At 38.6% G+C, this 24,299-nt stretch overlaps 1 long non-coding RNA gene across 3 annotated transcripts in view; it reads left to right on the top strand.

The window, feature by feature from the left end:
- LOC140805183 (uncharacterized) overlaps nucleotides 1-24,299 on the top strand; it is a 66,130-nt gene that overhangs the window by 6,033 nt on the left and 35,798 nt on the right. Inside the window, exons 2-5 of one of the 3 annotated variants that reach the window (XR_012112285.1) lie at nucleotides 2,980-3,508; nucleotides 3,671-3,755; nucleotides 12,371-12,484; nucleotides 12,570-12,623. This is a non-coding gene — a long non-coding RNA (uncharacterized lncRNA). Of the gene's footprint in view, nucleotides 1-2,979; nucleotides 3,509-3,670; nucleotides 4,017-12,280; nucleotides 12,312-12,370; nucleotides 12,624-24,299 lie in introns of those variants that run through there. The other 2 variants (XR_012112284.1, XR_012112286.1) reach the window with 2 other exon arrangements.

Raw genomic sequence — 24,299 nt, 5'->3', positions numbered from 1 at the left:
GGCTGTGATTCGATTTGGGTCATCATTGACAGATTAACCAAATCAGCTTGCTTTATTCCGTACAGAATGACCTATCGACACGATCAGATGGCAGAGTTGTATGTCAGAGAGGTCGTCAGATTGCACGGTGTGCCGAAGTCGATCGTATCAGATCGTGATCCACGATTCACTTCTCACTTTTGGCACAGTTTGCAGCAGGCTTTGGGTACGACTTTACACCTGAGCACTGCTTATCATCCTCAGACAGACGGACAGTCAGAGCGGACTATCCAGACTTTAGAGGACATGCTGAGAGCTGTAGTACTAGATTTTGGTACTAGTTGGCAAGATTCATTGCCGTTGTGTGAGTTTTCTTACAACAACAGCTATCAGACGAGCATAGAGATGGCACCGTTCAAAGCTTTATACGGAAAGAAGTGCAGATCTCCGTTGTACTGGGATGATATTTCTGAGGTACCAGTGTTGGGGCCTGATATGATTCGTGAGATGACAGAGAAAGTGAAGATCATTCAGAAGCGAATGAAGACGGCACAGGATAGGCAAGCGAAGTACGCCAATATTAGACGCAGACCGTTAGTATTCGAACAGGGAGACAGAGTATTTCTGAAGATTTCTCCTTTCAGAAGCGTTGTCAGATTTGGCAAGCGAGGAAAGTTGTCTCCTAGATACGTCGGTCCGTATGAGATTCTTGAGAAGATTGGCGATCGAGCTTACAGACTTGCTCTTCCTCCTTCACTGTCCAGTATACATGATGTTTTTCATGTATCGATGTTGCGCAAATATATGCCGGATGATTCTCACGTCATTCACACTGACGAAGCCGAGCTAGACCATACTCTGAGCTATGTGGAAAGACCGATACAGATTCTTGATCGGAAGGAGAAACAGCTTAGAACCAAGACTATTCCGCTTGTGAAGGTTCAATGGAGTCGTCATGGCATCGAGGAAGCAACTTGGGAGTCGGAGTCTGAGATGAGACAGAGGCATCCCGAGCTATTCTTATGATGTGAGTCTTTCTTCCCGCTTTGACTTTACTGTTTTGTGTATATTGATGTGATTACTGGTTTACGAGTTCGAGGACGAACTCCTGTCTAAGAGGGGGAGAAATGTAAGGCTCGAGAATTATCGGTTGTCATTGATGTTGTGTTGACTCGAAGCTATCGTAATGCATGACATTTAGAGTGGAATTTTTGAAGCATGGCCGAAGCCACACCGCCCCCGCGGTGCTAGGACTACCGCCCCCGCGGTGTAGGTGATAGAAAATTGAGGGAAATGTGCGAAGCAACACCGCACCCGCGGTGCGTGCAAGACCGCACCCGCGGTCATGCAAGAGCCGCACCCGCGGTCTAGGTGCTGCAATGTTAGATTAATTCGCCGTGAGCATAGCGCACCCGCGCTCTTGAGACACCGCACCCGTGGTCTGCATGCGAGATTGCCACCTTTGATTTTAATGTTGACACATGGCATGTATATATATATATGGATTGATGCTGAATCACTCTGCTCCACTTTCAGCAAGGATGAACCGAGAGCAAGCTTAGATATCTCAATTTCTTCATGGCTTAGAAATCATTTTGTGCAAGATTTACCCATCCAAATTCTAGTCCAAGTATAGATTTGAGTTCCTTGCTTCACTAGCTTCAAAAGGATGTAAGTATATCTCCTTTTCAGCATGGTTCGAAATCTATGTATTGGGGAAATTATGATTTTGTTAGAAATATGTGTTCTTGGTATATCGAGCATCGTAGATTCGTTATCAGATTGATTTTCGGATATCGTATGCTTTTGTTCAAAATTCCAGCATGTATTATGTGAAGATTTTATAGATTTTAGCTGGTGGATTGAGGTGTAGATGAGATTATGAGTTGTTGGGAATGAATTATGATTGTGTATTATTGTTTGAGTTGACCGGTACCGAGAATTACACCGTTACGCCGTCAAATTGTATTGAAACCGATTTCAGCTATGTTTATTGAGTTGTTTGAGATGTATATTGATAGAGTGCACCTGGACTATGCCATTTCAGATTTGTATTGGCTATTGTGAACTCGAGACTTCGACGACGACACCGACGATTCGGCAAGAAAGGTATAATTCATGTAGTCACGGGATTGCACAACTCGATTCAGATTTGATACGAGTTTCCCTAAATCACATACTAGATTGTTATTACATTTGATTATGTAATGCCTTGTTTATTGATTTATATTCGAGTCCTGAGATAGGAGAGATTGGCAGACTTGCCAAAAACTAGACGTTTCGGTGTATCGACGCATAGGAGCAGATTTGCTATATGTGTAGACCCTCGATACAGAGTTGACCGAAGTCTAGGAATAAGACGTACCGTTGCCCCGAGTGGTTGGGTAGGTAACAGACCGTCTTATTCACACCGGGATCCCTAGATTAGAAATGAGTCGAGTCAAGATTTAAATGTTGAATACAGATTTGTATTCTTCTACATGTTTAGATTTTATTCATGTTAATTGATATATGCTATGCTTTTGTACATGATTATGACATTGCATGCATCCATGTTTTATACTGGGATATGTTCTCACCGGAGTTATCCGGCTGTTGTCGTGTCTGTATGTGTGCATGGCAACAGGTGGGGCAGGATCAGGGTCACGACGAGGAAGAGAGAGTTGATAGCGTGGAGATCTCGGGCGTGGAAGATTCCTAGTGTTTCCTACTGGACTTGTAGCACTTATGTTTGTAGTTGTTATTGAACACTAGTGTATGTTTGTACGCACAGACTTGTATGTACATTACGTTGTTTAATTTCTATTGAGACATGTGATGCTTTCGTTAATACATTTAAATTAATGTTAAAAGCAAAATTTTGACCCACATTTTCGAACAAAGATCCAATTAAATCCCAAAAGAATAGAGTTAGAGCCCGGGTCCCCACATTTTATGATTAAGTGCTTTTGTGATTTGCATAATTAATTTGGTGATAATGTGCCTGCTCATGTTGGGCAGGTCACAAGTTCCAAATTTTCTAAAGAAATGCATTCATCCCTTAATGTTAGTTTGACTGATTATTAACATTTTAGGTATGAATGTATGAATCAGGTTCCTTCACATGTTCTGCTGGGAATTCTACAAGGAGTAAAAAATGTAAACAAACGAGTCCTTGGCGTGGTTAGGATTTTAAATGTTGGCATATTAATACAATATGTATTCTTATGAGCTGTAATTGTGCTTTTTAAGCATGGAAATGTATGGTTTTTGTGCTCTTTTCTTCCTGTCTCAGTTAGTGACATTGCATTGATTTTTATTAACTTTGCCTGTGGAATAGACTTAAATTTGCACTAAACTTGTTGTAAAAAAATGATTTTTTGTTTTTGTGAATAAAATTGATTTTTTTTTGTAAAAAATTGGTTTTAATTGCTTGCATTGATCAACAATGACAATAAAGATATGTAAGGATATTATGATTCTTCATGTTGGATCACTCAGATTTGAGGAGGCATTGCAAATGGGTTCAAAAACTTTTCATTATTTGAAGGTGAAATTTTCTAGCTGTAATACATGTTACTTTTATTGTTATATTATCCTAGTTTGTGTTTATATTAATACTTTGCATCCTATGCTCTCTTGCAATCATTTTTATCAGAAATAGTTGAAATACAGCTTTTGATTGTTCTTCCACTTCATACATTGTGCCTAGGAAAGTATGAGAAGCTAAGGCGTCTATTTCAGCAACCCAGAGAAGTGTGGTTGTTTCAGTTCTATTTTAGGGGTTGGCTAACCAGGTAATAGTTTCACTCGGAAATAGTTTTTTTCAGCGCAATATAACAGATAGTTACACTCGTACGAATGATCTAATACATGTCTTTGTCATATTTGTTCATGTCTTGATGCTTTTTGTCATAATTTGTTGGACGTGGTAGAGAATTTTAACATTCCATTTGATAGTGGCAATAACTTTATAACCTCAAGATAACTTATTGGATTATCTCGCATGACCATATTTTGAAGTCTTGGCTCTTGTTTTCTTCTAACAAAAGTTACAGGTGTGGGGACCCGGACGCTAATCATCTTCTTAATCATCGTTGGGATTTAATTATCAGTTCTGATAAACAGGGTCTAAAAATTTTTCTTTTTAAAATAAAGTGCGTAAGGTAATGGCATCTACATGATATACATATCTGTATAAAACTACATTTCAGTATAAAGATACAATAATGTACAACAGTCTTTTAATTAATCTAAAGTTCAACTACTAAAGTTCAAGTAGTAAAATCCAATCTACTGTAAGTCCGGAATCGCCACGCTAAACTCGTCTTCTCTCGTCATCTTCTCGACCCTGATCCAGTCCCACCTGTTGTCATGCACACATACAAAACACGACAACAGCCGGATAACTCCGGTGAGAATAAATCCCAGTATAACACATGGTAAGCATGTATATAAACAAGCTAATTCATAAAACATGTCGTCATGTATAAACACAATATATTTCATAATCTATGAAATTAAGCATGCAGCTCAATTCAGATAAACATGCATGTAAACAATCTAAATCATAAAACATGCTAGCACAACTAAAAGCAATAACGATGGGTCCCATGATCTAGGAGCCACATCCATTTAAGCATAAAGTCCTAATCAAATCATGTCTAGACTTGACTCGATCTATAACTCTAGGGATCCCGGAGTGAATAAGACGATCTATCACCTACTCTCCAATCGGGGTGACGGTACGTCTTATTCCTAGACTTCGGCCTGATCTGTATCCGCATCTACAATAGGGGCGGTGATCTTCCCCTAAGCTGTGATATCGCCGAACGTCTAGAAGTCTGCCTGATCTCCAGACTGTCCTATCTTAATGCATGAATACAAAATCTGTAAACAAGCATAATCATCTTAATGCGATGTAGCATGATCTGTAAACAAAGCATAATCATCTCAACATAATTTGCATACCAGATCTATAAACAAATCTAATCATGTCAAGATATATCATAATCATCTCAAAATAAAACAATGAACGAGTATGTGATTTTATTGGGCAACTCAAGTGGTGATCTCAATTGAGTTGTTTCTTCCCGAATATCACATGAATTATACCTTTGTCGTCCCCGTCTGAGGAAGACGAAGTCTTGAAGTCCAGTCTGTCCATATCCGATCTGAAATGACAATATAAATACACTGTATCAATGTGTAACTCAATTCACAATCTGTTCTGATCAATACTCAATTCAGTATACAATCTGATCAATGATACAATCTGAGTCATATCAATAATATCACGATCTAATCGAAATCATATCTGAATCTGATCAATCTTTTTCCAGCATATGAATATCTAACAAATACATCTTCAGAGATGCTGCAATACAAAACACAGACATACGGTATTCTTTCTTCGATCTGACTTCACATATCTACTGAATAATCTATCCAGACATACAAGAATAATCATCTCTCTATTCTTCAATCAAGAACAATACAAATCTAGTGTTTAATCTCAATCAATATCTTCTGAAAATCATAACAATTGTATAACCAATCTATTCTTCAATTTGTCTTCGATTATACAATGATCACTACAGCAGAAACACCATATCTGAATCACATGCACTTCTAGCAACATCATATTTTCAAAACATCTCAAAACGTAACAAAACTTACGTCCTTGTATAGCTCGTAGTACGAGGAGAACGATACTACTTTCAGATTCGAATTCTGATCGACGGATCTTCCACAATCGCACTCAAAAAGGCGTAAGGATTTTCCTCTAAAAATCTCGGCCCTCTTATTGCATTTCTGATGAATTATACGTGTAATTCTTATATATATATACTGCATGCCAATCATAAAACGTGGCATCAGTTTTCAAGTTACACGTTAGACCGCGGGTGCGGTGAGTGTAAGGACCGCGGGTGCGCTCAAGCGTTGATCATATCCAAAATGTTCGAAGCAACGACCGCGGGTGCGGTGTTATCTTTACCGCGGGTGCGGTGTCTGCACCGCGGGTGCGCTCTCGCTAATACCGCGGGTGCAGTGTGGCTACGGAATTTGCACTCCATTTTCTGCACATGCACCGCGGGGGCAGTCATGCTAGCACCGCGGGTGCGGTCGTGCAGACTTCTAATTTCTCGTTTTCTGATCATGCAACACCTGGTTCTTAAATCTTTCTTCCCTCATTGCATGACATGCATTCTCATATCTTCCGAGTCTGCCGTTAATGAATATTAATAATCTTGGTTTAACGATTCTATAATTCTCGGGCATTACATTTCTCCCCCTCTTAGATATGAGTTCGTCCTCGAACTCTCAAGTAATCAATTCAGCTGTACGAGAAGAAATGTATACTAGAGTTTAAATCAAAACTCAAATCTCTGATCCCCATCTGGAATACAAATTCATAAAGTAGAACATCATAATGCCTCTAAACTTAATCTTGTCATATTGGTTATACAACATCTGTATAAATCAGTCATCGTTCAATAAAACAATACTAACAGTCATTGTTCAACCTGTTTATCCCAATCAAGGATATATTCAATCTTCCACTCTCAATACCAAGCATCATCATCTGATGTTGGTTTATCAAATCTGTCATTTCTGAGCTATCTTTATTCCTTTCTGAATCTTCTTTATAAGAACTCTGTAGCACTTACTGTACGATGCGTCATCTGTAACTATCTCAGTACGGTTTTGATAGCGATCACCACAAAATCACCCATAAAGTAACAAAACTTTATGTCAACTAGTGCTAGCATCCAGCACTACCACTCTCTGGATATCTTCCAATATCTGACACCCTGACTATCTGTCAATATCTCTGACTACCTGCCAATCTGTAATAAATCTGCACAAGAGAGCTTATGAGAGAATCTATCACAAGTACGACTCCATCAAAATCATAATCTGATATCATCTACTTCAATATTCTAATCCATCTGATTATTTCTTTGACATCGATCTATGTCATCTAGTTCTGTTTGTACGTAATCTGGTACAAACTGATAGATATAGATTGAACAATCTGTCAATCTTAATCATATCATATCAAAATCTAAAGAAAATGGCTGTAATGTCATTACGAAACCATAGAAATGTACTCCCATTTCTATTCAAAAATATACATATTCTGTAACAAATCTTCTGATTTCTATCTTTCTGTCTTCTTCTGTTAGCAATTCAGACCTATCAGTACAATTTCTGCCAACATTTCTGTACAATTTCTGCCATAACTGATCTAATCTGTTTATATCACAACTATCTGTTCGAGTATAATATATTCACAAACATTTGCATGAAAGCTGACTTCACTACTGTGCGGTTCTGACACTATCTGTGATTCTGGATTCGAACTATTCTGTATAAACAAATCAGTAATAATATAAAATAAAGAAGAAATACCTACCTGGTATTCGGCTCTGATTATAAATATCAGTTCTGTTATACAAGTCTGAAACATTCTGATATCACAAGGTAATCAATCTTATACAAACACAAATCACATATCGGTTGCTCTAATCGAAACTCTGTTCTGATTATCGAAATACAATTCTGAGCATTCTAATCACATTTCTGAACTGTTGCAACTTTCAACTGGTTACAATATTCTGTCTCAAACATACATGCAAACCACAGTAATATCAATCAGATTCGAGATAAAAGCAGCCTATACAGATCTAGTGAGTTTAATAAAACTCATAAAATAACGATTGCTGGCAATACTGATAATTCTGACTACTGATAAATCTTCACAGTGCCCAAATCGTCTGCCATATCTCATCTGACTAATTTCTGTATACAATAATCACGGTTCTCTGAATATTCAACACAGTCTTTAAATATTCAGCATAATCAATCAAATACTGCCATATATCCATAAATCATAGATATACCAAGCATAATCTTCAGAATACTTCTGAACATAAACGCTATTAATTTAGGATCAGAACTGAAATACCTTCAAGAGAATACTCAGTCATCTATCATTCTCAGCCAGTATTCAAATCTGTCAATTCTTTCAATTCTGTCTAATCATTCAGTATCTTCTATACATTCAATATCATTTTGTACTAAATTCTAAAACAACAATCAGTATCTAATCTAAATTCACTTCTGAAAGCTATCTTTCTGATATAACACCCAATCTGAAATCTCATCTGGCTAATGTCTTTCAACTCATACATCATTGACATATCTGTCAATGTTAGACTTGATCTCAGTAGATCTACTGAATACATAGGGATGCAATCTGCTCCTTTCTGTATTAATCGAGTCCTATACAATACCGGTATCAAAGGAATTCTAAATCTAGAATCCTTATTGTGGTTTCTCCATGGATCAATCATTTCTGATCTGAATCTTATCCTTTCTGGACAAATTCTACAATATGTCTGTACTTGTTCAGCATATACATATCAATAATGTGTTCAAATCAGAAAACACAAATACCTCATAATCTATCTCTATCTCATTCTTATCTTACTGTAGTATACAATATTCTACAGAAAGTTCTGATATCAACATCTCCTCAACAAGTAAGGACATCAATACTACAGTACACCCAGACTCAACAGGTACAGCATATATCAATGCAATTCTTTCAAAGATACTCATAATGAATGCATTAGTATACATCAATACATATGCCACATAATCATAGAGTAACAGTACCTGTCACTATATCATCAAGTGTCTCCCGGGGCTGTTCTTCGATCACCATATCCAGATGGTCCTGCTCCCTGAAATCTTCGGGAACCTCTCTGGGGACAAACTCTAGCAAAGTGCCCCGGCTGTCGACAGATACGACAACTACCAGTAACTCCCTGGCATAGCTCCGTGGGATGTCTTCCTCCGCAAGTGCTGCAATACACTCCAATATAACTTGAGCTAGAACCACTCGAGCTAGAGGAACCACTTCCCAACTTCTTGAATGACTTCTTTCGAGCTTTCAGCAAATCTTGCTTTCCACTCATACTGCCTCGATCGAATCGAAGAGGGGATTGCTGGGTTTGGGATGGCTTCATGCACAACCTCCCTAGCTGTCTAGTCAGACTCGCCTCAGCTCTCTTTGCTCTACTCAGGATGTCAGCAAAATGGTAAGGTCGTTGCAAATTCATAAATGCAACTACCTCCGAATTCAACCCTCTAATGAATTGATTCACTACAGCTTCATCATTCCCAGCTAAATGAGGAGCAAAATGCAGTAGAGTAGAGAATTTAGCAATATATTGGTCAATATCCAGCTGCCCTTGGCTCAAATTCTCAAACTCTAATTTCTTGTTCTCTCGATACGAAGTTGAGAAGAATCTTCGATAGAATTCAGTTCTGAATATTTCCCACGACATCACTGTACCTTTCTCTGCCCACATTCTTCTACTTGTAATCCACCAACTCCTGGCGACTTCTCGTAACTGGTAAGGCACCATTTTAACCCTCTTTTCATCTGTACAATCAAGAAAATCGAACAAGATTTCTATATCATCAAACCAGTTCTGACAATCTTCAGATGTCTCGGTACCACTCAGAATCGGCGGCTGTAATAACCCAAACTCTTTCATCTTTTCTTCTAGCTGAGCTTCTGATACATCCATCTGTTCAGACGAAGTGCTACCCCTTTCTGGAAATCTCCGAGGCGGTATATCTGAATATCAAACAGATTAGTACACAATCTATACCAGCTGTCTCAGCCCTCCTCTGATCATATACCTCTGATCCAGACTCGGTTCTGACTCAGGCTTAACAATTACATGCTGAAATCCACTTAGATACAACAACATGTAATAGGGAAAGCAATAAATCATGCTAGCACACACAATGTAATTCAACATTGAAATAACTCTCATGCTAGCAATCACATGCAAGGAAAGAAAATTCAATCTACCCCGCTCATTCTCTTCTATCTCAGTCTAAAAGATCTATCAGCTCTGACTATATCATCTAAAGAATCTATCGACTCTGATAATCTAAGTCTAAAGGAACTATCAGCTCTGATACCACCTGTTGTGGGGACCCGGACGCTAATCATCTTCTTAATCATCGTTGGGATTTAATTATCAGTTCTGATAAACAGGGTCTAAAAATTTTTCTTTTTAAAATAAAGTGCGGAAGGTAATGGCATCTACATTGATATACATATCTGTATAAAACTACATTTCAGTATAAAGATACAATAATGTACAACAGTCTTTTTAATTAATCTAAAGTTCAACTACTAAAGTTCAAGTAGTAAAATCCAATCTACTGTAAGTCCGGAATCGCCACGCTAAACTCGTCTTCTCTCGTCATCTTCTCGACCCTGATCCAGCCCCACCTGTTGTCATGCACACATACAAAACACGAAAACAGCCGGATAACTCCGGTGAGAATAAATCCCAGTATAACACATGGTAAGCATGTATATAAACAAGCTAATTCATAAAACATGTCGTCATGTATAAACACAATATATTTCATAATCTATGAAATTAAGCATGCAGCTCAATTCAGATAAACATGCATGTAAACAATCTAAATCATAAAACATGCTAGCACAACTAAAAGCAATAACGATGGGTCCCATGATCTAGGAGCCACATCCATTTAAGCATAAAGTCCTAATCAAATCATGTCTAGACTTGACTCGATCTATAACTCTAGGGATCCCGGAGTGAATAAGACGATCTATCACCTACTCTCCAATCGGGGTGACGGTACGTCTTATTCCTAGACTTCGGCCTGATCTGTATCCGCATCTACAATAGGGGCGGTGATCTTCCCCTAAGCTGTGATATCGCCGAACGTCTAGAAGTCTGCCTGATCTCCAGACTGTCCTATCTTAATGCATGAATACAAAATCTGTAAACAAGCATAATCATCTTAATGCGATGTAGCATGATCTGTAAACAAAGCATAATCATCTCAACATAATTTGCATACCAGATCTATAAAAAAATCTAATCATGTCAAGATATATCATAATCATCTCAAAATAAAACAATGAACGAGTATGTGATTTTATTGGGCAACTCAAGTGGTGATCTCAATTGAGTTGTTTCTTCCCGAATATCACATGAATTATACCTTTGTCGTCCCCGTCTGAGGAAGACGAAGTCTTGAAGTCCAGTCTGTCCATATCCGATCTGAAATGACAATATAAATACACTGTATCAATGTGTAACTCAATTCACAATCTGTTCTGATCAATACTCAATTCAGTATACAATCTGATCAATGATACAATCTGAGTCATATCAATAATATCACGATCTAATCGAAATCATATCTGAATCTGATCAATCTTTTTCCAGCATATGAATATCTAACAAATACATCTTCAGAGATGCTGCAATACAAAACACAGACATACGGTATTCTTTCTTCGATCTGACTTCACATATCTACTGAATAATCTATCCAGACATACAAGAATAATCATCTCTCTATTCTTCAATCAAGAACAATACAAATCTAGTGTTTAATCTCAATCAATATCTTCTGAAAATCATAACAATTGTATAACCAATCTATTCTTCAATTTGTCTTCGATTATACAATGATCACTACAGCAGAAACACCATATCTGAATCACATGCACTTCTAGCAACATCCTATTTTCAAAACATCTCAAAACGTAACAAAACTTACGTCCTTGTATAGCTCGTAGTACGAGGAGAACGATACTACTTTCAGATTCGAATTCTGATCGACGGATCTTCCACAATCGCACTCAAAAAGGCGTAAGGATTTTCCTCTAAAAATCTCGGCCCTCTTATTGCATTTCTGATGAATTATACGTGTAATTCTTCTATATATATACTGCATGCCAATCATAAAACGTGGCATCAGTTTTCAAGTTACACGTTAGACCGCGGGTGCGGTGAGTGTAAGGACCGCGGGTGCGCTCAAGCGGTGATCATATCCAAAATGTTCGAAGCAACGACCGCGGGTGCGGTGAGTGTAAGGACCGCGGGTGCGCTCAAGCGGTGATCATATCCAAAATGTTCGAAGCAACGACCGCGGGTGCGGTGTTATCTTTACCGCGGGTGCGGTGTCTGCACCGCGGGTGCGCTCTCGCTAATACCGCGGGTGCAGTGCGGCTACGGAATTTGCACTCCATTTTCTGCACATGCACCGCGGGGGCAGTCATGCTAGCACCGCGGGTGCGGTCGTGCAGACTTCTAATTTCTCGTTTTCTGATCATGCAACACCTGGTTCTTAAATCTTTCTTCCCTCATTGCATGACATGCATTCTCATATCTTCCGAGTCTGCCGTTAATGAATATTAATAATCTTGGTTTAACGATTCTATAATTCTCGGGCATTATAACAGGTGTTTTAAAAAATTGTCATGCTCTTAATTTAGCTTGTTTTTGCTTTACTATATCCTGATTCATTCTAAATTTTTGATTGTGTCCTACAGATTCGTTGAGTTCTCTCATTTATGGCTTTCTTCCTAGCATTTCTGAACAGTCTTGTTGGTCCCAAAACTACTCATTTTTGGGGTCCTGTAGCTAATTGAGGTTTTGTTATAGCTGTATGCTTCTATGCCTGAGTCGATATGCAAAATTAGTTATTTGATGGTGAAGTTTTGTATAATATTTTCTTATTGGTTTTCCAAGGCCTTGTTGATATGAAAAAACCTCCAGAAATGATATCTGGAAACGTGACTGGAGGTGAAATAATGGGATTCTGATACTGCCCTTATTACATTTGTAATGCCCGAGATTTAATCATTATAATCAGACGTTGATTAATTGACATGATTAAGGGTATAAGAACTCAAACGAACCGTTATGCCGAGATCAAGCGTCGTTGCATGATTAACCAAGGAAGTGGACAGAACCCTCGGCGCTCGAGCGGTAGAAAAGCACCGCCCGAGCGCCAATGCATCGCAACTTTTGGTTCGGGCAGAAAGTGTGGCGCCCGGGCGGTAGTTTTTGACCGCCCGAGCGCCAAGGGGGAATTCGGAGACAGAACTCCTCGCGCCCGGGCGGCAGATATTTACCGCCCGAGCGCTGAGCTCGCGCCCGGGCGGAATTTTATTACCGCCCGAGCGCCAGCCGGCATTTGAGAAGGGTGACACGTTTCTTCAGCATACAACGTGGGATGTATACACATATATACATATGTTACTCTTCAGAATTCAGAAGAAAGGAACGAGAAGAAGTCGAGGAAGAATAAAGAATAATCCTTACGCCTTTTATGAAAAATCCGCCCGTCTGATTTTGAATCCGACTTCAGTACTGTGTTCCTATCACCACAGGCTACATCTGGACGTAAGTTTTGTTACGTTTAGACATGCTTTGAATTTATGAGGTGGTCAGAATTGAATAGGATTCATATATGATGTTCTTGTCATGTTAGACATCATAGAATCGAAGTCAGAATAAGAAACAGAGTGTGTATATAATTGTTATGATTGTTGAAAGTTATTAACTGAGATTCTATACCAGAATTGTGTTAGTATTCAGATTATGAGTTGTATTGACACAGATTATGAATTCCAGTATTATATTGTGATGTTCAGAACTGACGGGGTTATTCAGGTTGTATTGTTATGCCGTCAAAACATCAGTTGATTTAAATTGATCAGATTCAGTTATGATTTAGATTTCATCGTGATATTCGTTGATATGAATCAGATGGTATCTTGTTCAGATATTGATCAGAGTAGATTCAGAGTTGAGTAGTGATCAGAACAGACTGTATATGGAGTTATTCACTGATACAGAGTATTCGATATTGTCGTTTCAGATTTGATATGGACAGATTCGAGACATCGTCTTCGTCAGATCGGGATGATAAAGGTATAATTCATGTGATATTTGGGAAGCATAACTCAAATTAGATTAAATTGAGTTTCCCAATAAAATCACATACTAGATTATTATTTATATTGTTACCTGATTATGCTTTGATTGTAGAATTGTATTCAAGCAGGTAAGATAATTGTGATATTCAGTTATGAATATGATTATGCTTGTTTACAGATTGTTATTCATTGCATTTAAGATAGGACAGTCTTGACAGTCATTGTCAAACTTCTAGACGTTCGGTGTATCTCAACTTAGGAGTAGTCATTACTCCTATTGCCAGCCGTCGATACAGCTCGGACCGAAGTCTAGGAATAAGACGTACAGTCGCCCCGAGTGGTTGGGTTGGTGACAGCCAGTGACGTCTTATTCACCCCGGGATCCCTAGAGTTATAGTTGAGTCGAGTCTAGACATGATTTGATTAGGACTGCATGCTCATATGGATGTGGCTCCTAGATCATGGGACCCATCGTTATTGCTTCCAGTTGTGCTAGCATGTCTTTATGATTTAGATTGGTTATATGCATGTTTAGCTGATTTGAAGTGCATGTTTATTGTGATTAGATTTCATAGCTTATGAAATCTAATGTTTTGATTTTATTCGTGACAGCATGTTCCATGAATTATTTTATGCATATACATGTTTACCATGTTTTATACTGGGATTTATTTCTCACCGGAGTTATCCGGCTGTTGTCTTGTTTTGTATGTGTGCATGACAACAGGTGGGGCTGGATCAGGGTCAAGATGATGATGAGAGAAGACGAGTGTAACGTGGTGATTCCGGACTTACAGTAGACTTGGTTTTATTACTGGACTTTAGTAGTTGAACCTGAAATTAGCTTGTTGTACTTTAATACTGAAATGTATTTATACAGACATGTATAGTATTTAGATTCCATTACCTTCCGCAGTTATATCTTAAAACGAAAAATTTTTAGACCCTGTTTTATTTTAATTGATAATTTGAATCCTAAAGATGATTAGCGTCCGGGTCCCCACAACAGGTGGTATCAGAGCGATAGATCCTTTAGATTGAGATAGTCAGAGTTGATAGATCTTTTAGATTGAGATAGAAGAGAATGAGCGGGGTAGATTGAATTTTCTTTCCTTGCATGTAATTGCTAGCATGAAAATGATTTCCATGTTGACTTACATTGTGTGTGCTAGCATGATTTATTGCTTTCCCTATTACATGTTGCTTGTTATCTGAGTTGTTTGCAGCATGTAATTACTAAGCCTGGATCAGAACCGAGTCTGAATCAGAGGTATATGATCAGAGGAGGGCTGAGACAGATGGTATAGATTGTGTATTAATCTGTTTGATATTCAGATATACCGCCGCGAAGAATTTCAGAAAAAGGCAGTACTTCGTATGATCAGATAGATAGATCAGAATATCAGATAGATGTGTCAGAAACTCCAATGGAAACGAAGTTGAGGGAATTTCAGTTACTTCAGCCGCCGATTCTCAGCGGTATTGAGACATCGGAAGATTGTCAGCACTGGTTGGATGACATAGAAATACTGGTTGATTTACTTGATTGTACCGATGACCAGAGAGTTAAATTGGTATTTTACCAATTACAAGAGGCTGCCAGAAGTTGGTGGATTACAATCAAAGGAATATTAGCACTACGTGGTACTGTGATCACGTGGGAAGTCTTTAAAGCTGAATTCTATCAAAGATTTTTCTCAGTTTCATACCGGGAGGACAAAAGAGCAGAATTTGAGAATTTGAGACAAGGTCAATTGAATGTTGAAGATTATGTTGCGAAATTCTCTACGCTACTGCATTTTGCTCCTCATTTGACTGGAAATGACGAAGCTGTAGTGAATCAGTTCGTCAGAGGATTGAATTCAGAGATAGTTGCATTGATGAACATGCAGCAACCTTATCATTTTGTTGATGTCTTGAGTAAAGCAAAGAGGGCTGAGGCGAGTCTGATTAGACAGCTAGGGAGGTTGTGCGTGAAGCCACCCCAAACCCAGCAATCCCCTCTTCGATTCGATCGAGGCAGTACGAGTGGAAAGCAAGATTTGCTGAAAGCTCGAAAGAAGTCATTCAAGAAATTGGGAAGTGGTTCCTCTAGCTCCAGCAGTCCTAGTCCCAGCGATACTGGAGTGTATTGCAGGACTTGCGGTGGGAGACACCTCACAGAGCAATGCCAGGGAGTATCTGGTAGTTGCCATCTCTGCAGACAGCGAGGACACTTTGCTAGAGTTTGTGCCCAGAGAGGTCCTCGAAGATTTCAGGGGGCTGGACCATCTGGATATGGTGATCGAGGGACAGATCCAGGTCACACTGGGTAACATAGTAACAGGTACTATTCTTTACGATTATATTGCATATGTATTGATATATAATAATGCATTATTTATGAGTATCTGTGACTGAGTTGCATGGAGATATGCATTATATGTTGGATCTGATTATACTGTAGTATTGATTTCTTGGTTGTTGAGGAATATGTTGATATCAGAGATCGCTGTGACATGTTATATACTACAGTGAGATGAACCCGGGATTGGGTTAGATTATGATGTACTTGTGATATATGATTTCGATTTCATTATTGACATGTAATGCTAAACAAGTACAGAAATATCGTAGAATGTGTTCCAGAAATGGTAAGATTAAGATCAGATCTAGTTGAGAAATGAGGATTCTAGATCCAGGATTCCTTAAATCATTGTACTGTTGACTCGATTAGCACAGAAAGGAACAGATGGTATTCTTATGTGTTTGGTAGATATACTGGAATCGAGTCTAACAGTGACAGATTTGCCCGTAATGTATTAGTTGACTGGTGTTTGCCTAGATAAGATTTAAGATGTGTGGATATCAGAAAAGTAGATTTCAGAATTGAATCGATACCAGATAATGGTTATAGACTAGAATTCAGTACAGAATGATATTGAAGATTAATAGAAGGGTACAGATTGCTAACTCTTAGATTCAGGGATATTCGGATGATTGTATGCTTGTTATAACTATGATATTTGATATGTTAGCAGCATCTGACTGGTTGAAATGAATATTTGAAGACTTGATTGAATATTCAGAGAATGGTGATTATTGTATACAGAAATGGGTCAGGTATGAATCATAATTGAAACGGATTGTATTCCGCATATGTAATATCTGCAGTGTGTATACCGAATTATTTGCACAGTTGAGACAGAAATCAGCGACTGTAAACGACACAGGTAACAGATATATCAGAATTAGTAGGAATGTCAGAAAGTCAGAATTGTTGAGTTTTACAGATTTTCTTAGTCTCTTATTCCCTTATTATGTTATATCTGCTTGCGTATTGTGATTGATCTAAATCAGTATTTGAGACATTTTATATTGTTTGGGAGCATATTTTATTTGCAGAGGAGGTATGGCAGATGATTTGGGCACTGTGAAGATTGATCAGTAGTCAGAATTATCAGTATTGCCAGAAATCGCTGTTTTATGAGTTTCTTAAACTCACTAGATCTGTATAGGTTGTGTGTATTTCGATAATCAGAACAGATTTTCGATCAGAGCAACCGATATGTGATTTGTGTTTGTATCAGATTGATTATCTTGTGATATCAGAATGTTTCAGAATTGTATAACAGAATTTGATATCTATAGTCAGAGCCAAATACCAGGTAGGTATTTCTTCTTTAATTTATATTATTAACTGATTGTTAGTACCGAATAGTTTGAATCAGCTATCACAAGTAGTGTCAGACATGCACAGTGATTGGTTCAGTTTTCGTTCGGATAGCAGACAGTGTTGCTATAAACAGATTAAATCAGTTATGACAGAAATTGTACTGCAATATTAGCAGAAAAATGGTACTGATATGTCTGGATCGCTAACAAAAGAAGCCAGAAAGCTAGGAATCAGAAGATGATTACCGACTTAGTATAATCCTGAATAGAAATGGAAGTACATTTCTAGGACTGATGTAATGAAATTACCGCCATTTTCTTCAGATTGGGATATGGTCTGATCGTGATTGATAGATTGTTCAATCTATATCTAGTAGTTGTAAAGATGATGTACAAACAGAACTAAGTGACAGAGATCCCTGTCAAAGAAATAGTCAGATTGACTAGAAGGATGATTTCGAATAGAGTATATCAGACTATGATTACGATTAAGTGTGTACTTGTGGTAGATTATATCATCATCTCTCTCTGGCAGATTGTTCACAAAGTGACAGGTAGTCGGAGTGTCTTGTTCAGATATTGAAAGATATTAGTAGAACTCTAGTGCTGAATGTTAGCACTAGTTATCAAGATAATTCAGAATGGATAGATGTAGGAAACCAATGTCGGATGATGACGATTGGTATTTGAAACCGAAGATGGCATAGGTCCTTGATTGGGATAAAAAGATGGAATAGCAACTATAGGTGGTATTGCTTTGTTATGGATTGCAATTGGCGTATATGGGATTGAGTTGGCTAGTGAAATGAGTTTGGATGTTAAACTCTATTATACATTTCTTCTCTTATATGTGAAATTGATTGCTTATGAGTTCGAGGACGAACTCAGATCTAAGAGGGGGAGAAATGTAATGCCCGAGATTTAATCATTATAATCAGACGTTGATTAATTGACATGATTAAGGGTATAAGAACTCAAACGAACCGTTATGCCGAGATCGAGCGTCGTTGCATGATTAACCAAGGAAGTGGACAGAACCCTCGGCGCTCGAGCGGTAGAAAAGCACCGCCCGAGCGCCAATGCATCGCAACTTTTGGTTCGGGCAGAAAGTGTGGCGCCCGGGCGGTAGTTTTTGACCGCCCGAGCGCCAAGGGGGAATTCGGAGACAGAACTCCTCGCGCCCGGGCGGCAGATATTTACCGCCCGAGCGCTGAGCTCGCGCCCGGGCGGAATTTTATTACCGCCCGAGCGCCAGCCGGCATTTGAGAAGGGTGACACGTTTCTTCAGCATACAACGTGGGATGTATACACATATATACATATGTTACTCTTCAGAATTCAGAAGAAAGGAACGAGAAGAAGTCGAGGAAGAATAAAGAATAATCCTTACGCCTTTTATGAAAAATCCACCCGTCTGATTTTGAATCCGACTTCATTACTGTGTTCCTATCACCACAGGCTACATCTGGACGTAAGTTTTGTTACGTTTAGACATGCTTTGAATTTATGAGGTGGTCAGAATTGAATAGGATTCATATATGATGTTCTTGTCATGTTAGACATCATAGAATCGAAGTCAGAATAAGAAACAGAGTGTGTATATAATTGTTATGATTGTTGAAAGATATTAACTGAGATTCTATACCAGAATTGTGTTAGTATTCAGATTATGAGTTGTATTGACACAGATTATGAATTCCAGTATTATATTGTGATGTTCAGAACTGACGGGGTTATTCAGGTTGTATTGTTATGCCGTCAAAACATCAGTTGATTTAAATTGATCAGATTCAGTTATGATTTAGATTTCATCGTGATATTCGTTGATATGAATCAGATGGTATCTTGTTCAGATATTGATCAGAGTAGATTCAGAGTTGAGTAGTGATCAGAACAGACTGTATATGGAGTTATTCACTGATACAGAGTATTCGATATTGTCGTTTCAGATTTGATATGGACAGATTCGAGACATCGTCTTCGTCAGATCGGGATGATAAAGGTATAATTCATGTGATATTCGGGAAGCATAACTCAAATTAGATTAAATTGAGTTTCCCAATAAAATCACATACTAGATTATTATTTATATTGTTACCTGATTATGCTTTGATTGTAGAATTGTATTCAAGCAGGTAAGATAATTGTGATATTCAGTTATGAATATGATTATGCTTGTTTACAGATTGTTATTCATTGCATTTAAGATAGGACAGTCTTGACAGTCATTGTCAGACTTCTAGACGTTCGGTGTATCTCAACTTAGGAGTAGTCATTACTCCTATTGCCAGCCGTCGATACAGCTCGGACCGAAGTCTAGGAATAAGACGTACAGTCGCCCCGAGTGGTTGGGTAGGTGACAGCCAGTGACGTCTTATTCACCCCGGGATCCCTAGAGTTATAGTTGAGTCGAGTCTAGACATGATTTGATTAGGACTGCATGCTCATATGGATGTGGCTCCTAGATCATGGGACCCATCGTTATTGCTTCCAGTTGTGCTAGCATGTCTTTATGATTTAGATTGGTTATATGCATGTTTAGCTGATTTGAAGTGCATGTTTATTGTGATTAGATTTCATAGCTTATGAAATCTAATGTTTTGATTTTATTCGTGACAGCATGTTTCATGAATTATTTTATGTATATACATGTTTACCATGTTTTATACTGGGATTTATTTCTCACCGGAGTTATCCGGCTGTTGTCTTGTTTTGTATTTGTGCATGACAACAGGTGGGGCTGGATCAGGGTCAAGATGATGATGAGAGAAGACGAGTGTAACGTGGTGATTCCGGACTTACAGTAGACTTGGTTTTATTACTGGACTTTAGTAGTTGAACCTGAAATTAGCTTGTTGTACTTTAATACTGAAATGTATTTATACAGACATGTATAGTATTTAGATTCCATTACCTTCCGCAGTTATATCTTAAAACGAAAAATTTTTAGACCCTGTTTTATTTTAATTGATAATTTGAATCCCAAAGATGATTAGCGTCCGGGTCCCCACAACATTTTTGGATGCTAACTATTATTTACATGATGCAGCCATGTGTTTATATTCTGCATTGTTCATGAGGTTAATTTGCATGGATGGTACAGCTGAAAGGGGATCGGTTACGGTGACCGGAAGCGCAACGGAAGTCAAAAATTTTTATTTTTCATACCAAAATTTCGGCCACCATGTTTTTGTGCAACAAATACAATAAAAACACATTATGACATTCATAGGGTGTTTTAGAATTTTACCTATCAACCTATTGAGGTTCATGAATGTCACCAACTAAAGTGTAAACACTTTAGCTCTTGAGTGGATGAATATCTACAAGCTCACCTCCTTTCCTTCAAGAATTAGGCCCACCACTAGTTAGGTAAATCACTTCTTGTTTTGCACTAGAAAAACAAGAAGATTTTTCAAAGAGAAGATAGTGTTTTCAACAAATTGAAAACACAAAAGAGAGAAAATTATTTTTGAGTGAGAAGCTCTCAATATATCGGCTAACACATGCAAGAATGAGGGAGAGAATGACTTGTCTAGGTTGTGGGAAAAGTGGAAAAAGTTGTCTTGCATGCCATGTATTATTTTATTCAAAAGTAATCACAACCCTTCATCTCCCAAGCATGCAAAACCTAATGGGCTTGTAACTTTTACAAGGCCCATGGACGCCTTTTAATTGTCTCAAACATTTTGAGCCCAATTAGACTTTACTTGATTTTACTCAAGCCTACTAGTTAAATAATTATTTCCAATTGGGCTCTACAAGGCCCAATGTTATTTAATTAATTCAACACTTGAATTAATTTAATTATTTGGACTCTACTAGGCCCACTAGTGTTTAATTAATTCAACACTTGAACTAATTTAATTCAGTCCATAATAATGTTTATGAAAATCACAATTCTCAAATACATTATTAAATTGGCCTATTTTTAATTTAGGAACACATTCATAAATTAAAAAAAAAATTACATTTCTCTCATAGAAGTCATACTTCTATTTTTCTTAATGCTTATAAACTCATTTATAAGCCGTTCAACACATTGAACTATTTTTACTTCTCAACGGGATCTAGAAAGCTAGTACTTGTGTGGTCCTCAATGGTTCATTGATACAACTAGCCGTGGGTTCACATCTCAATGTGATTCGGACTAAACATGTCCTTATATGAGCATACCCCAATTGCTCCATTCTTACTTAACAACTCCTTGATAACAAGAACGTCAGAACTCAAGTCTGATAGTACCCAACCAATCATGTTAAACGCCTAGCAGCATCGCTTACATGATTCCCTAGGTATCAAATGATACTGCCTGCAAGAACCATTCAATTATGGTTAGCGTACAGTACGGTCCCTTCAACTCATATATCCCGACCGATTCGACAACCATTGGTTTATCGAGAGTTGTCAATGAATCGATACTATGTGTCATGTCGTAGTTGCATCGATGGTGTAATCTATGAAACCCCTTTCATAATTACCACCATACTCTGATCAGAGATTTCAACCTACATACACATGATAACACATAGGATATCCATACCCGAAGTTAAGCGGTGAATCCCCGACTACAATGCATCGACTCCTATATGTTTCGACAGAACACCCAACCTTGCCACCTGATGACCCCATGAGGATCGGTAAACAAGTCAAAGTGTAATTCTAGCACATAGAGTCTCAATGTTGTCCCGGGTCATAAGAACTAATGGTGTACAACCATAAACTAGGACTTTTCCACTCGATAAGTGAGAACCACTTGGAAAGTCCTTTTATGGAGGGTTGTTCAGTGCACTCTACAAGGAGCACCTATCTGCATGTTCGGACATCACAATGTCCCCTACCAAATGAAACATGGTACTCATATCGCAGATACTAGTCTCTAACTCGAGCGGCCTATATCCTTTTTAGTGGCGGCTGAATCGACTAGGAACCGTTTAGAATATACAGTATTAAAAATATGAGTTTCATGATACTCATCATATGAGCATCTCATATTCTTTATACTATTTGTATATTCAAGGGCTTTATCTATGCAACTAGCATGGGTATACAGATAAAGAAGTACCAAAACGATAAATTCAAACATTATTAAAATAAAGATTGTTTATACATAGAGTTTAATCATGAACCCTCGGCCAACACTTGGCTCGACGGGCACCTACTCTAACAATCTCCCACTTGCACTAGAGCCAACTACCCATATGCTTCAAACCCATCGATTCGCGATGCTTCTCGAACAATGGTCCAGGTAAAGGCTTAGTTAGCGGATCAGCAACATTATCTGCGGAGCCGACTTTGTCAATCGTGACATCTCCTTTTTCCACGATCTCTATGAGGATGTGGTACTTTCTCAATACGTGTTTGGACTTCTGATGAAACCTCGGCTCCTTTGCTTGAGCAATGGCTCCCGTGTTGTCACAAAACATCGGGACAGGAGCAACTCCATTAGGAATGACGCCCGACTCTTGGACGAAATTCCTTATCCTAGATGCCTACTTTAGACCATAAATAGATCTTTGAAGTTTGCATACCATATGCTCACTTCTGACAGATGTAAACCCTTCAGGTTGAGACATGTAAATCTCTTCCTTAATATCCCCATTAAGAAAGGCTGTCTTAACATCAATCTGCCATATCTCATAGTCATACCATGCAGCTATGGCTAGAAAAATCCTTATGGACTTGAACATTGCAACTGGAGAAAAGGTTTCCTCAAAGTCAACGCCTTGTCTTTGAGTATATTCTTTTGCTACCAATCGCGCCTTGAAGGTCAATACCTTCCCATCCGTCCCAAGTTTCCTCTTGTAAATCCATTTACACCCTATGGTAACAATTCCCTCAGGTGGATCCACGAGATTCCACACTTGGTTCGAATGCATGGAATTCATCTCAGATTCCATCGCTTCAAGCCACTTGGATGAATCGGCATCAGATAACGCTTCCTTGAAGGTCCTTGGATCACATCCATGGTTAGGCTCATCATGGCCCTCTTCAAGAAGCAGACCATACCTCGTAGGTGGTCTCGAGACTCTATCGGATCTTCTAGAAGCTTGTATCTCCTCCCTTGGCTCTTCGGGTGTGGGTTCTACAATTGTGGGTGTCTCTCGAACCTCTTCGAGTTCTATCATCTCGCCTTTTCTATCTAATAGAAATTCCTTTTCTAAAAAAGTTGCATTCCTAGAAACAAACACCTTTGTTTCTTGGGGATGATAGAAGTAGTATCCAACCGAAATCTTTGGATATCCCACAAAGTAACATAAAGTGGATCGACTATCCAATTTATCTCCCACTACCTGCTTCACATAAGCAGGGCACCCCCATATTCTAAGATAAGAATATTTGGGTGGCTTACCCATCCATATCTCATATGGTGTCTTGTCAACTGCCTTTGTATGGACATTGTTCAACAACATTGCCGATGTCTCAAGCGCATATCCCCAAAAGGATGGAGGCAACTCCGTGAACCCCATCATAGACCGAACCATGTCCATCAAAGTCCGGTTACGACGCTCCGAAACACCATTCAACTGTGGTGTAGCGGGCGGAGTCCACTGTGAGAGAATCCCATTCTCTCTAAGATACTCTAGGAACTCGGCACTCAAGTACTTACCACCTCGATCCGATCGAAGTGTCTTGATGCCTCGTCCCAATTGCTTCTCTACTTCACTTCTGAATTCTTTGAACCTTTCAAAGGCTTCAGACTTGTATTTCATCAAATACACATACCCATACCTCGAAAAGTCATCGGTAAAGGTGATGAAGTAGGCATGTCCATGCTTAGTGGTGATGCTAAGCGGACCGCACACATCGGTATGGATCAAATCCAATAAACCTTTGGCTCGCTCCACATGGCCCTTAAAGGGAATTTTGGTCATCTTTCCTT

The sequence above is a fragment of the Primulina eburnea genome, chromosome 11 (genome assembly GCF_022965805.1).
Source record: "Primulina eburnea isolate SZY01 chromosome 11, ASM2296580v1, whole genome shotgun sequence".
Lineage (NCBI taxonomy): Eukaryota > Viridiplantae > Streptophyta > Magnoliopsida > Lamiales > Gesneriaceae > Primulina > Primulina eburnea.
This window is presented reverse-complemented; position numbering and strand designations above follow the sequence as displayed.